The sequence below is a fragment of the Chiloscyllium plagiosum genome, chromosome 17, assembly GCF_004010195.1.
Source record: "Chiloscyllium plagiosum isolate BGI_BamShark_2017 chromosome 17, ASM401019v2, whole genome shotgun sequence".
NCBI classification, from domain to species: domain Eukaryota; kingdom Metazoa; phylum Chordata; class Chondrichthyes; order Orectolobiformes; family Hemiscylliidae; genus Chiloscyllium; species Chiloscyllium plagiosum.
The window spans coordinates 3,971,621-3,985,073 of record NC_057726.1 but is presented as its reverse complement, the minus strand read 5'-3'; positions in this window follow the sequence as shown (position 1 = coordinate 3,985,073).

Here is a 13,453-nt window from a genome sequence, read left to right as displayed (position 1 = left end):
AAGCTGCCTGACCTGCTGTGCTTTTCCAGCACCACTCTAATCTAAACTCTGAATCGAGAATGTCCCAATATGGGTAAAGAAGAGATTGTTTGTTTCGATTGTTAAAGAAAAGTGAGCTGCCAAGAGGATGCAGGTGACAAAGAACTAGAGCAGGAGTAGGCCATTCAGCCCCTCATACCTGCCCTGTCATTCAATACGACATGGCTGATCTGATTGAGGCCTCAACTCCAGTCTCCTTCCTGCTGCACACAACTCTTGACTTGTAAATCAAAAATCTCTCAAACTTTGCCTTGATTTAGTGACCCAGCCTCAGACTAAAATCCCTGTGAGAGAAAAATATCTTATTTGCGTATAGGAGGCATCTTCTTTTGATTCCTCACAGGGAAACATCCTCCCAATAGCCCCCCTTGATAATTCCCCTCACAATCATGTATCTTTTGATAAAATCATCTCTCACACTTCAAACCTCGTTCATTTGACTTGGCAACATCAACCACAGGACCTAGATTCAGGGCCAGGTCTTAAATGCCAGGCCACAACCACCAGTTCCAAGGCCCCAAGTACCCAAATCCAAGGCCTTAAACTCCATCTCCAAGGCCTCAGTCCCCAAATCCAAGGCCCCATCTCCAAGGCCTCAGTCCCCAAATCCAAGGCCTCAGTCCAGAAAACCAAGGCTCCAACTCCAAGGCCTCAGTCCCCAAATCCAAGGACCCAACTCCAAGGCCTCAGTCCCCAAATCCAAGGCTCTAAACTCCAAGGCCTCATTCCCTAAATGCAATGCCCTAAACTCCGTCTCCAAGGCCTCAGTCCCCAAATCCAAGGCCCTAAACTCCAACTCTGAAGATCCAAGCCCCAGATCTGATGAGCGAGCTCCCAATTCCCGATTCCTGTCTCAGGCCCCTGTCAGGTTTTGTCACTTCAGCCTGAATGAAGAGTGTACACAGAGCCTAGCCACATGCCTGAAGCCCATGCACTGTCACTGTTATAAATAGCAAATGCTTGAACCAAAATAAAAAGCTCTAATCTAATCCTCACTATAAAAAGCTGCACACATACATATTCACGTCAGTTAGGTCCCTGAAGTGTATTTATAGGCAAGGTGTTGATAGATGCTCTTCAAAGCCAGGTTTTGACATGGAGGCTGGGAAACTGCAGTTTCTATTTGGTAAACACTCGGTAACCTCCTTAGAAGCAGGAATGGGCTGACCCATCTCCATCAGTGGGCAGTCTCCAGTTTTCCTGTAAATGTGTCTGATATCGAGAAGTCATGAGCCGCAGGTGATTAACTAGAGACAGAAATATTCCAGCTACACTGACCGTCCCCACTGCACTGAGCTGACAGACTCCTAACATGGCAAAAATGGCAGACATTGAAACAGCTCCAGTCCATAAAATGGCCTGAGGATAACAGTCCTCATTGAACAGATTTGTACAAGCCCAGGTCACTATTTCATATGAACAAAATAAATAAAATGCTGCAATCTAATCATAGTTTATTTTTCTCAAAGAGTTCATAGGAATTCTAGAGAGAGATTGTCAGATTTTCCAGGATAGAGTTACAGACCGGAATCTAATTGAGGGCTTCGGGGTGGTTTATATACAGAGTAACAGGTACTCGGGTGGGAGTTACATATTGGTATCTAATTGAGGGATTTGGGGTGGTTTATATACAGAATAACAGAAATCGGGAATGGGTTATAGACTGGAATCTCATTGAAGGGTATGGGGTGGATTATGTACAGAATAACAGATACCTGGCAATGAGTTCCAGACTGGAATCTAATCAAGGGGTTCAGGGTGGTTTATAAATAAAATAACAGATACCCAGGAGTGAGTAACAGACTGGAATCTAATCGAAGGTTGGAGGGATTGTTTAAATTTCTGTTATTCTATTTCTAAACTCTTCAGACTGAGGTCACTAAATTCTTAACATTTACATGTCTCTGTTCCATAGTTCTTGATAAGATTCAGTACAGCTTTATCTAATGCTCCATCAAAACACCTTTCAATCCTATTTCCATCTAGAAGGACAGGGGCAGCAGTTACATGGGAACACCACCCCCTGCAAGTTCCCCTCCAAGCCACTCACCATCCTAACTTGGAAATATTCGCCATTCCTTCAGTGTCACTGGGTCAAAATCCTGGAATTCCCTCCCTAAGGGCATTGTGGGTCAACCCACAGCACGTGGACTGCAGCGGTTCAAAAAGGCAGCTCACCCCCACTTTCTCAAGAGGCAACTAGGGACGGGTAATAACTGCTGGGCCCAGCCAGTGACACCCTGATCTGATTAATACATGTTTTAAAAATGGATGACTGAAGGATCTCAAGCAGCTGAATGGCCTCTTCCTGTTCTTGGACATACACATTTATATTCTGCTCATTCAACATTTTATTTAAATGGCCCTGTGCCATTTATAGTCTGATTGTAATCTGTCTGGGTTACAATCTTACAGAATCCTTTTCTGTAGACCTGTCATGTATGAACATAAGAACCTATCATATATGAACATTACAACAAGAAAATAGGAGCAAGAGGAGGCCGTTCAGCCCCAGGAATCCGCTCTGTCATTTAATATGATCATGGCTGATCTCAGCCTCAACTCCACTTCCCTGCCCACTCCCCATAACCCTTCAACCTGTTACTAATTAATAATGTGTCTTTCTCCTCCTTAAATTGACTCAATATCCCAGGATCCACCACACTCTGGGGGTGTGAATTCCACAGAAATATGACCCTTTGAGGGAAGTAAATCCTCCTCATCTCTGTTTTAAATCTGCTCCCCCTTATCCCAAAGCCATGACTTTTCATTTTAGAGTGCCCTGTATGAGAAACATCCTCTCCACATCATCTTTGTCAATCCCTTTAACAACTTGTGTACCTCCTCTCGTCCTTCCAATCTCCAGAGAGTATAGACCCATCTCAGTTGGAATTGACAAATCCATTTCTCCAGCCTTTCTTGACACTAGTGGCCTTCCAGCAGTGTTCTGAGGGAGGGGGACACAGTGCTCAGAGCTAGCTTGAGACATCCATACAGGTTAACCTGAGACATCCATACAGTTTAACATTCTTGAAACAAGATCTTAATATAAAGTGAAAGATAATACCTGGTTCATACATCAACAGTCTACCGAAGAACAGTAGGAAATTCATAACTGGCAATGATATTTCTGCTTTGGCAACACATTTCCTATTGCACAATGCCAGCTTGAATTTCCATAGTCCCTTTGTACAATAAAATCTCCCAAGGTGCTTAGTGAAATACAAGTTTAACACTGAACTACGGGAGGCGCTATAAGGGGAGATGATTATTGTGTAAGGGCTTCAGGACCCTGGAGCAACCTTGTGATGATGTCATGCAGCTGCACTCCACTGAGCATACATAGCACAGTGTGGGCGGAGTTAGACATCTCTAGAAGAGCACACCAGACTATTCTTTATCAGACTAGAATAGGAGAGCTAGAGCCTTGAGAGCACGTCAGTATGAATGCAAAAAGAAGTTAGATTAGTCCCTACGCAATGTCATCATAAATCAGAACCTGGTATATCTATGTTACCACATGGAATAGTATTTAGCATTAAAAGGTTGTGTTACCATAATGTCTAAGCTTGAATACAGTTCTTGACTTTGCCAGCTCCTTGACCAATCTGCCTTGCAGTGTAGTGCAACACCGAGCCACAGAACGAGTGACAGTCCTGGTCTGAAGCTGGCTGGTTAGCATCATTGTAAAGGAAGAGGGAGGCATAGGTACTTTACAGCTTGGGTAGCTGAAAGCATAACCACCAGTGACTAAACTCAGAATGAACAGGAGACCAGAATTGGAGCGTCACAGAGTTTTCAGAGGGAAGGCTGAGAGTTTTGAGTAAATGAGCCAGGGAGAGGTGAGACCATCCTGGGATTTGAACACCAGGCTGAGAATTTTAGAATTCAAAGTGTGGGTAAATCTTAACTGCTCCCTCCAGGTGTGTCAACTCTCCTAGAAGTCTAACATATGAGTTAGCAAACCCCCAAATCGTATGACAATATGTTTTTTCTTAATTGCCAGACCTACTGTTTTAATAGGTGGCTTTCATATGCACAGAGGATTCTGGGATTTTCCCTTCTCCATTGCAGCCCTTTTCAATAATTCTGTACACACTGAATATGGAAGAATGGGCATAGAAAGGTGAAGGAGAAAGGGTAAAAGAAGAGAACCAATGAATATATTAATACTTGCCATGAACAGGACATAAAAATGAAAGAAAATTAATTTACAGCAATCTTGTAAGGCAGTGACAATGATTTAAAATCACTTTGGAAATTCACACATTGGCAGCTGAGCAGGTTACAAATGGAATGATTATCAGGTTAAAGATATAACTTTAAATTATTTCATTTAAAGAATAACTGAGAGTTGACAAGGATACTCCGTCCCTCGCAAAATGAAAATAAAGACTGCATCTTTTCAACAATTTTCACAAGAATGTTACTGTTGGGACAGGAGATAATGAGGGGGAGCAGAGGAAAGGAGGGCAGAATGCAGTGGTGGGATGTGCAGAACACAATGGGGAGGGGTGAGACAGTAAGGAGTGGGATACATTGAGGGTGTGGGGGGGAGGGCAGCATCCACCAGGAGGCGAGGCAGGGCACTGTGGTGTGGGGGGTGATGGCGGTGCCCCATTAGGTGGAGGGGTGTGGGAGGGGGCAGGGCACTGTGGTGTGGGGGGGGAGGGGGAGGTTGGCAGCAGTGCCCTATTGGGGGGAGGGGGTGTGTGGGGACAGGATACTGTCAAATGCGGGGCAGTGTGAGAAGGAGGGACTGGGCCAGATGAGCAGGCTTTACAGACTCGGTGCTGGAGAATGCTGGGTTAATCCATTTCTCGCTGGCTGTAAGTTGGAAAATGTGACAGTGAGTCACTCATTTATTGCAGGAAAGCTTTTCTCAGTTCGAGTGAAGCCCTTTTATTAAAGTTTCCATCCATTAGCAATCACCAGGCATGATCATGGCTGGGCCTATCTATCCTCATTGACTTTTTAAAATGTATTTATAGAAACCCATTAAATAAAGAGGGAACTTTTTAAAAATGTCCTTTCATCTCTGTGACCTCTCTGAATCTCACGCAGGGTCATACTGTGAGTCCCAAATGTTTGGAAACTCCCAAGTTAGAATTAGAATTAGATTTTATTGTCATGTGTACTGGTGTACAGGAATGCACTGAAAAGTGTACAAAGACATCATTATCCCCCACCATTTTAGTTACAAAACTAGAATTTTTTTTAAAAGCAGAAATTTTTAAAAAGCCAGAGGTAAGAAAATCATCCGGATCTTAAAGCATAAGGTCTTATCTCCATAAAGGTGTCCCTATGTCTCAGACTTTTCAATTCTCTCGATAGGTACAGCCAGGATGTCTGTTGACAAGATTGTGTTTTCAATAGATCTGCCCTTAAAAAAAACGGAAGAATGTCATTTCTATTTATCTGTGCGGGGGAGTTTAACTCACTGGGGACAGGCTCCCAGCTCTGTCCCTTCCACATTTGAGTTCAGATCTGTTTGTAATCTAGCCCCAATCTTCCTTTGCAAGCCTGACTCTGCCAGTAACATATTTTAGTCTGTTCCCAACACTGCTATCTCCTCCACATGGTTGTCAAAGTGGAGAAATTTAGTTTCACACTCCCTTTCTCTCAGTAACACGCTATCACAGTTATCTGCAGAGTGAGCTCAAAGCAGTCTGTTCCCATGGCAAACTCATCGGGATGACAAGTCTCTCAACTGGGCCCACTGCATGATTCTCAACTGAAAATGTTCCAAAGCTCTGTACACAAATGAAATGCTTTTTCTGTGTGTAGACAAAGCTGTCATGTTGGAAACACAACAGACAATATACACACAGCAAGATCCCACTGTGAACAAGTGAACAGGTTGTGTGATGTTATTGGAGGATTCAAGTTAGACCAGGGTATTCTCCTCTCTTCTGCTTTACAATAATGCCATGGATGCAGTAGCTCCATCTGAGAGAATAGGTGCAGCATTAGGTTAACGCCTCATCTGAAAGATGGCATTTTTAACAGTGTGACACTCCCTCAGCACTGACCCTCTGACAGTGTGACACTCCCTCAGCACTGACCCTCTGACAGTGTGACACTCCCTCAGCACTGATCCTCCAACAGTGCGGTACTCCCTCGATACTGACCCTCTGACAGTGTGGCGCTCCCTCAGTACTGACCCTCCGACAGTGCGGTACTCCCTCAGTACTGACCCCCCAACAGTATGGCACTCCCTCAGCACTGACCCTCCAACATTGCGGCACTCCCTCAGCACTGACCCTCTGACAGTGCAGCACTCCCTCAGCACTGACCCTCCAACATTGCGGCACTCCCTCAGTATTGACCCTCTGACAGTGCAGCACTCCCTCAGCCCTGATCACCCAGTAGTGCAACACTCCCTGAATACTGATTCTCTGACAGTGCAGCGCTCCCTCAGTACTGACCTCCCAACAGTGCAGTGCTCCCTCAGTACTGGCCCTCCAACAGTACAGTGCTCCCTCAGCACTGAACCTCTGGCAGTGCAGCGCTCCCTCAGTACTGACACTCCGACTGTGTGGCACTCCCTACCAACCCTCCGACAGTGCAGCACTCCCTCAGCACTGAACCTCCGACAGTGCAGTACTCCCTCAGTACTGACCCTCTGACAGCATAACACTCCCTTAGTGCTGACCATCCGACAGTGCAGCACTCCCTTAGTTGTGCACTGGTTCGATCAGCCTGGGGTTTGCACGTAAGTGTTTGGAATGGAACTTGGAGCCCACATCTTCCTGATTTGGGGATGAGATCTTAAGTGAGTTATTGCTGACACAGAGAGCTGAAGCACTGAATGGGCCAGGTTTCACATTCTTGGCGTTCTTTGATCAGAGGAGGAGATTGGGAGGAAATGCCAAAGCAAATCACAGTGGCTGCATTTTCTTTGATCACAGAAATGCGTGTTGTAATTTCTAGATTAAATTTCCTCTTTGAAGCTGCCAGCCTGAAATGGAAAAGTTGTTTCATTCTAATTATTCCTTCCAGGGTCATGGCATTGGCTGGGCCAGTATTCACCTCAAGCTCCATGTGTCCTGGGGGACGGCCCTGAGCCACCCTGAACCATTGGTTTGAATTTCTTCAAACTGATCGATGGAGTGAAATGGGAGCAGCTACCAGTCAACAACATTGGTCTGAGTTTGGAGTCACTTATTGGCCCAGCCTGCATGGGGATCATAGGTTCATTTCCTTGATGGACATTAATGAGACACCACAGTGTTCCCAACTATCTGTGCTCACTGGTGGAATTTCTACACATCTCCATCTTCAATGGGAATCTCCCTTAGTTACAGACTCCATCGCAAGGGGAAACAGCCTCTGAGCAGCTACCCTCTCAGAATCTTATAAGATCTCCCTTCATCCTTTTAAATCCCAAAGAGGATCAGTCCAACCTTTCCCCACACAATAACTCATTCATCCCAGACATTAGCTGAGTGTACCAATTCCAATTCCAGTGCAAAGTTATCCTTCCTAACATTGAGAAAAATGTAACTTGTTTTTATTCATTTGTGAGATATGGGTGTCACTGGCTGGACTCAGCATTTATTGCCCATCCCTAGTTGCCCCTTGAGAAGGTGGGAGTGAGCTGCCTTCTTGAACTGCTGTAGTCCATGTGCTGTGGGTTGACCACAATGCCCTTAGGGAGGGAATTCCAGGATTCTCACCCAGCGACAATGAAGGAATGGTGATACATTTCCAAGTCAGGATGGTGAGTGGCTTGGAGGGGAACTTGCAGGGGGTGGTGTTCCTGATACGGTATTCTGCATGTGATACTCCAAAGGGAGGATTGACATGGTGGGCGGGAGTTGGCTGCTTTGAGTTTGGGGGAGAGATGTTCCCAAAAGAACATAAACCACAGCTCTGATGGAAAACAGAGAGTTTATTGTGAGTCCTGTTGCAAACCCGCCCCAACTCCAACACCTTCACTAACATTGTGATGTCAATGGACACTGCAGTAGAATTAGAGTCACTGAGACAGTTCCTTGTACTGGAATTACTTTATGGAGATTACAACATCAAAGGTAGAGTTAGGCACTTATTTTACCAAAATATTTAGTACTTGTTCTCATCAGGCACAGTAATGCAAGGGAAGCCCATATGAAGTGGGATTCTTCCATTAAACAGCATGTGTTAGAGAGTCTTCCAACATCGAGAGGACAGCAGAGTTTTACATTTCATTTAAATATCAACAATGATTGCTCTTAATTAATGAAACCTTCAACATAAGTACAATTTGCATTTCCATATCAGAGTGAGTAGAGTGTGTGCCTGTTTATATTGTCTGATCCTGCCTTTATCATTCTGCCTCTCTCCAGCCTATCCATGATACTGCTCCTCACTGGAATGGTTCCTTCGTTCCATGGGAAGGAGACACTCTAGTTGAGAATTGCAGAAGCACAGACTCAATAGACAATATCCCAAATGATCAATCCCTATGTAATCAGCAAACTCCACCCCATATCTTTCATGTAACACACATGTCATGATATACCATACATCACATAACCAATAGAACAGCTCCATAATGTGTGGTGTTCATAATATATTAAGTACTGAATATACCAACATGTGTAATGCAGTGTGTGGAAGATGTACTGTTTATTGCCATGGACCCAACCAGGGCCACCCCAGCCATCTGTCTCTAATGAGAGAGCAGGCCTATGGTCCTCTGGGACTGTGACAACTTTCCTGTTCACCTGATACACAGTGTACAAAATACATCACATTCCCAGTGTAACACAGAGATCATGAACATGAACCTAAATTACAGACAACCATTCAGCCCAACTCCACCACACTTATCACTCTGGCATATCCTGATATCCTCCTGCTCCCTTCCCCTCTTACCTACTTCTCTAGTTTGGCTTGAATTACACCCGGAACAGCAATGTCTGTATTTGTTTCTCCTGAATTCCCAACTGACATTAATCGGGACTGTCTTGTAACTACAGTCCGAAGTTTCTCTTTTATTTAACTTATTTTTCCTAATCACCCTGTTCAGAGATGTTGTTACACACCTCTGGAGCAGGGGGGACTTGAACCTGGGCCTCTCAGTTCAGACACTACCACTATGCCACAATAAGGCCTTTCAGACTGTGTTTTGGTCTCCTGGACAAGTGCAACACCTGTACTCTAGTCTATAGACACTGCCTCGATCATTGTAATGACTTCTAGTGGGTCACCCCAAAGTATTTTCGACATTGACTGACTGAAACACATTCTTTATATAACATCCCCAGTATACACATATGCAATAGACCACACCCATACAACGCTACTCCTAAATGTCATATCAATTAGATGTCATCCCTAATATCCCATACCCATTATATATAACATAATTAGACTATAAGATATGGGAGCAGAAGGAGGCCATTCAGCCCATTGAATCTGCTTCACCATTTAATGAGATCATGGCTAATCTGATAATCCTCAACTCTACTTGCCTGCCCTTCCCCTCAATTCCCTTCCTAATTAAAAATCTGTCTCTCTAAACCTTGAATATGCTGAATGATCCAGCCTCGACAGCCCTCTGTGGGAAAGAATCCCACAGATTTCCTCCCCTCTGAGAGAAGAAATTCTTCCTCATCTCTGCCTTTAATCTGAGATTAGATTAGATTAGATTCCCTACAGTGTGGAAACAGGCCCTTCGGCCCAACCAGTCCACACCGACCCTCCGATGAGTAACCCCACCCAGATCCATTTCCCTCTGACTAATTGACCTCACACTATGAGGCAATTTAGCATGGCCAATTCACATTTTAGGACAGTGGGAGGAAAGCGGAGCACCCAAAGGAAACCCATGCAGACACGGGGAGAATGTGCAAACTCAATGCTCACTAGACTGAGACTCTCCCACCTTTCCACATCTCCCTTGTCCAGTTCCCTCAGAATCCTGGACATTTCAATAAGGTCACCTTTCATTCTTCTAAACTCCAATGAGTACAGGCCCAATCTACTCAACCTCTCCTCGTTTCCTGATGAAGAAATTTTGCCCGAAACATTGATTTTCCTGCTCCTCGGATGCTGCCTGACCTGCTGTGCCTTTCCAGCACCACGCTCTTGACTCTCCTTGTTAAGACAGTACCGCTATACCTGGGACCTGAGTGAAACTTCTCTGGACTGCCTCCAATGCCACGATAGTGCAGCTGTGGTTGTATTGGTGTCTTGTATAGTTTGGAAAGACCTCTTTACTTGTTTTCACCATTTCCTTTGACTGAGAAAAATGATGCAGAGCATTTACCCAACACAGTGATCACTTCCTGGTTCCCCATTATTATTTCCCAGCGTCATTCAATGTTCATTTTCAACTCTCTCTTCCCTTTGACCTGTTTAAAGAAGCTCTTTCTATCTTTATTTATATGGCTTGTTATTTTGCCCTGAAAGCTATTTTTTCCCTCTGTTTAGTTCCTTTCTAATACTTGCACAATCCTTTGTCTTATTGCTAATCTTTACCACACTGTAATTTGGTACTATCCTTACCTTCCCTGGTTAGTTATGGTTAGTTTATCCTTAGCATCCTTCTTCTTCCTTGGGATATATCCTTGTTATAGAACATAGAAAAGTACAGCACAGAACAGGCCCTTTGGCCCACGATGTTGTGCCAAGGGTTAATCCTAATGTAAAATAAAATAACTTAACCTACGCACCCCTCAACTCACTGCTATCCATGTGCATGTCCAACAGTCGCTTAAATGTCCCCAGTGACTCTGCTTCCACCACCACTGCTGGCAACGCATTCCACGCATTCACAACTCTCTGCATAAAGAACCTACCTCTGACGTCCCCTCTATACCTTTCTCCTAATATCTTAAATCTATGACCCCTTGTACCAGTCAATCCTGCCCTGGGGAAAAGTCTCTGGCTATTGACTAAATCCAGTCCTCTCATTATCTTGTATACCTCGATCAACGACTTTTGAAAAGTCACACACTCCTGAATATTTATTTCCCATCAACTTGTGACCATGTAATGGCTACAAGATCACACCACTACTTTCTATAATCTGAATATACCCCCCACCAATATATCATTCCCAGTATATTACATCAATTAGACACAACCACATACTCTTTATACACTACAGCATGAAGGACACTGGTATTTAAGGACAATGTAGTGAGAGATTTTCCTGGTATAAGGGAGATTGTGCGACAGAAATGGGTGATTTTGATGAGCTGTGATAATTAGGAGGTATTGGATATGCATCTTTGTACCAGCAGGAACTACACAGTTAAGATTATCTCCTGTGAGTGAGTCAGTCAGATGTGGATTTGACTGTGTTCTGCACAGATTTGGTCACAGTCTCCAGAGTAAACCTCCCCTGACTGCTCTAGTGATTTCCTCTTACTTTTCCTTGTTTGTCTCAGGAGTTGAGGGAGGTTGAGAGTTGAGTTACAATTCTCCAGCTGCTCTGGAGCGGGGAGTGGGGTTGGTGGACCAGTCGGTCTTCCTGTGCTAGAGTTCAGTGTCTCCGTTCTGACCTTCAGACCCAAAGGGAATATCTTTTAAAATGTCAGAGGCAGACTCTCTGATTGGAGGAGCAGTGAGGCTGGGAGGAAGGGGACATGTGACCAGAGATTGGGGAACTTTTAACAGCTGGGAGACTTTTGGCAGTTTGACCAAATGTTTGATGATGTACATGACATTGAATCCTCAGTAACTGAAAACAAGAAACTGAATAAGATATAAGAAGTGGGCTAACACTCCGAGCAGGGTGGTGAGGGCCTGTACCAGCTGGCTGGGTGTGTGGGATGGGATGGGGGTCTGTACTGGGCTGGGGATGGGGGTCAGGGCGTGGTCTGTACTGGGCTAGGGATGGGGGTCAGGACGTGGTCTGTACTGGGCTGGGGTGGTGTGGCGGATGAGGGTCCGTAGTGGGCTGGGGTGGGATGGGCCAAGAGAATGTTGCAGCAAAGTGCTGAAACATTGGGATTTTTCTATTCATTCACAGGATGTGGTATCACTGGCTGGACCAGTATTTATTGCCCAGAGGGCAGTTAAGAGCCAACCAGATTGCCGTGGGTCTGGAGTCACATGTAGGTCAGACCAGGTAAGGATGGCAGTTTCCGTCCCCAGATGGGTTTTCTCTGACAATCAGCAATTGTTTCTTAGTCATCATTAGACTCTTAATTCGACATTTCTATTGAATTGAAATTCCACCATCTGCAGATTCAATCCTGGGTCCCCTCAGCATGACCTGGGGTCTCTGTAATAAGAGTCTAGTGATAATATCATTAGGCCATTGCCTCTCCAGAGAGAGGTGTATGCTCAGTTTGAAGATGGGAGCAGAGTGGGCCTTGTGACATCTTACATTGTCAGTGAAGCACGATATCATGGTAACAACTACCCTGATCCCTACAGCACTGCCTCCAACAGGTATTAGAACAGGGTGCATTGCATCATTATAAATGCGAAATCAAGATTCACCCGAATGCATAATATTCATTTCTGAGATTTATTGGGCAGTGAGAGGATGTGGGGTTGTGGGTGTTAGAGCTGAGAGGTTTCCTGTGGTTACTCTGACTATGGTTAGCACACTTTGTATCAGAATGAATTCAGCAAGTGCTGTACTGAGTGCCTGGGTCACCCTCTGTCTAGTTTCACTCTATGCAAATTAATAGAGTTTAAAGCAAAAATGAAAGAAATTGCTGGAAAAGCTCAGCAGGTCTGGCAGCATCTGTGCAGAGAAATCAGAGTTAAGTCTGGGTTCTGAGGAAGGGTCACTCCACCTGAAATGTTAACTCTGATTTCTCTCCTCAGATGCTGCCAGACCTGCTGAGCTTTTCCAGCAATTTCTGATTTACAGCATCCACAGGTCTTTCAGTTTTTATAAATTTTAAAGCAAGTGCAGTTAAAATCAATGCTTATCAACATCTGAATTTAGCAAGCTTTGAGAAGATTTGTAGCTCAGATTGAGGTTCTGGATGTAGGTTTGCTCGCTGAGCTGGGAGGTTCATTTCCAGACGTTTCGTCACCCTACTACGTAACATCTTCAGTGAACCTCAGGCAAAGTAGTGTACATGATTCCTTCTTTCTATTTATATGTTTGGGTTTCTTTGGGTTGGTGATGCCATTTCCTGTGGTGATGTCATTTTTGGTGATGATGACATTTCCTGTTCTTTTTTTCAGGGGGTGGTAGATGGGATCTAACTTGATGTATTTGTTGATAGAGTTCCAGTTGGAATGCCATGCTTCTAGGAATTCTCGTGCATGTCTGTTTGGCTTGTCCTAAGATGGATGTGTGGTGTCCATCTTTATCTGTATATAAGGATACTAGTGAGAGAGGATCATGTCGTTTTGTGGCCAGTTGGCATTCATGTATCATGGTGGCTAGTTTTCTGCCTGTTTGTCCAGTGTAGTGTTTGTTACAATCCTTGCAGGGTATTTTGTAAATGAT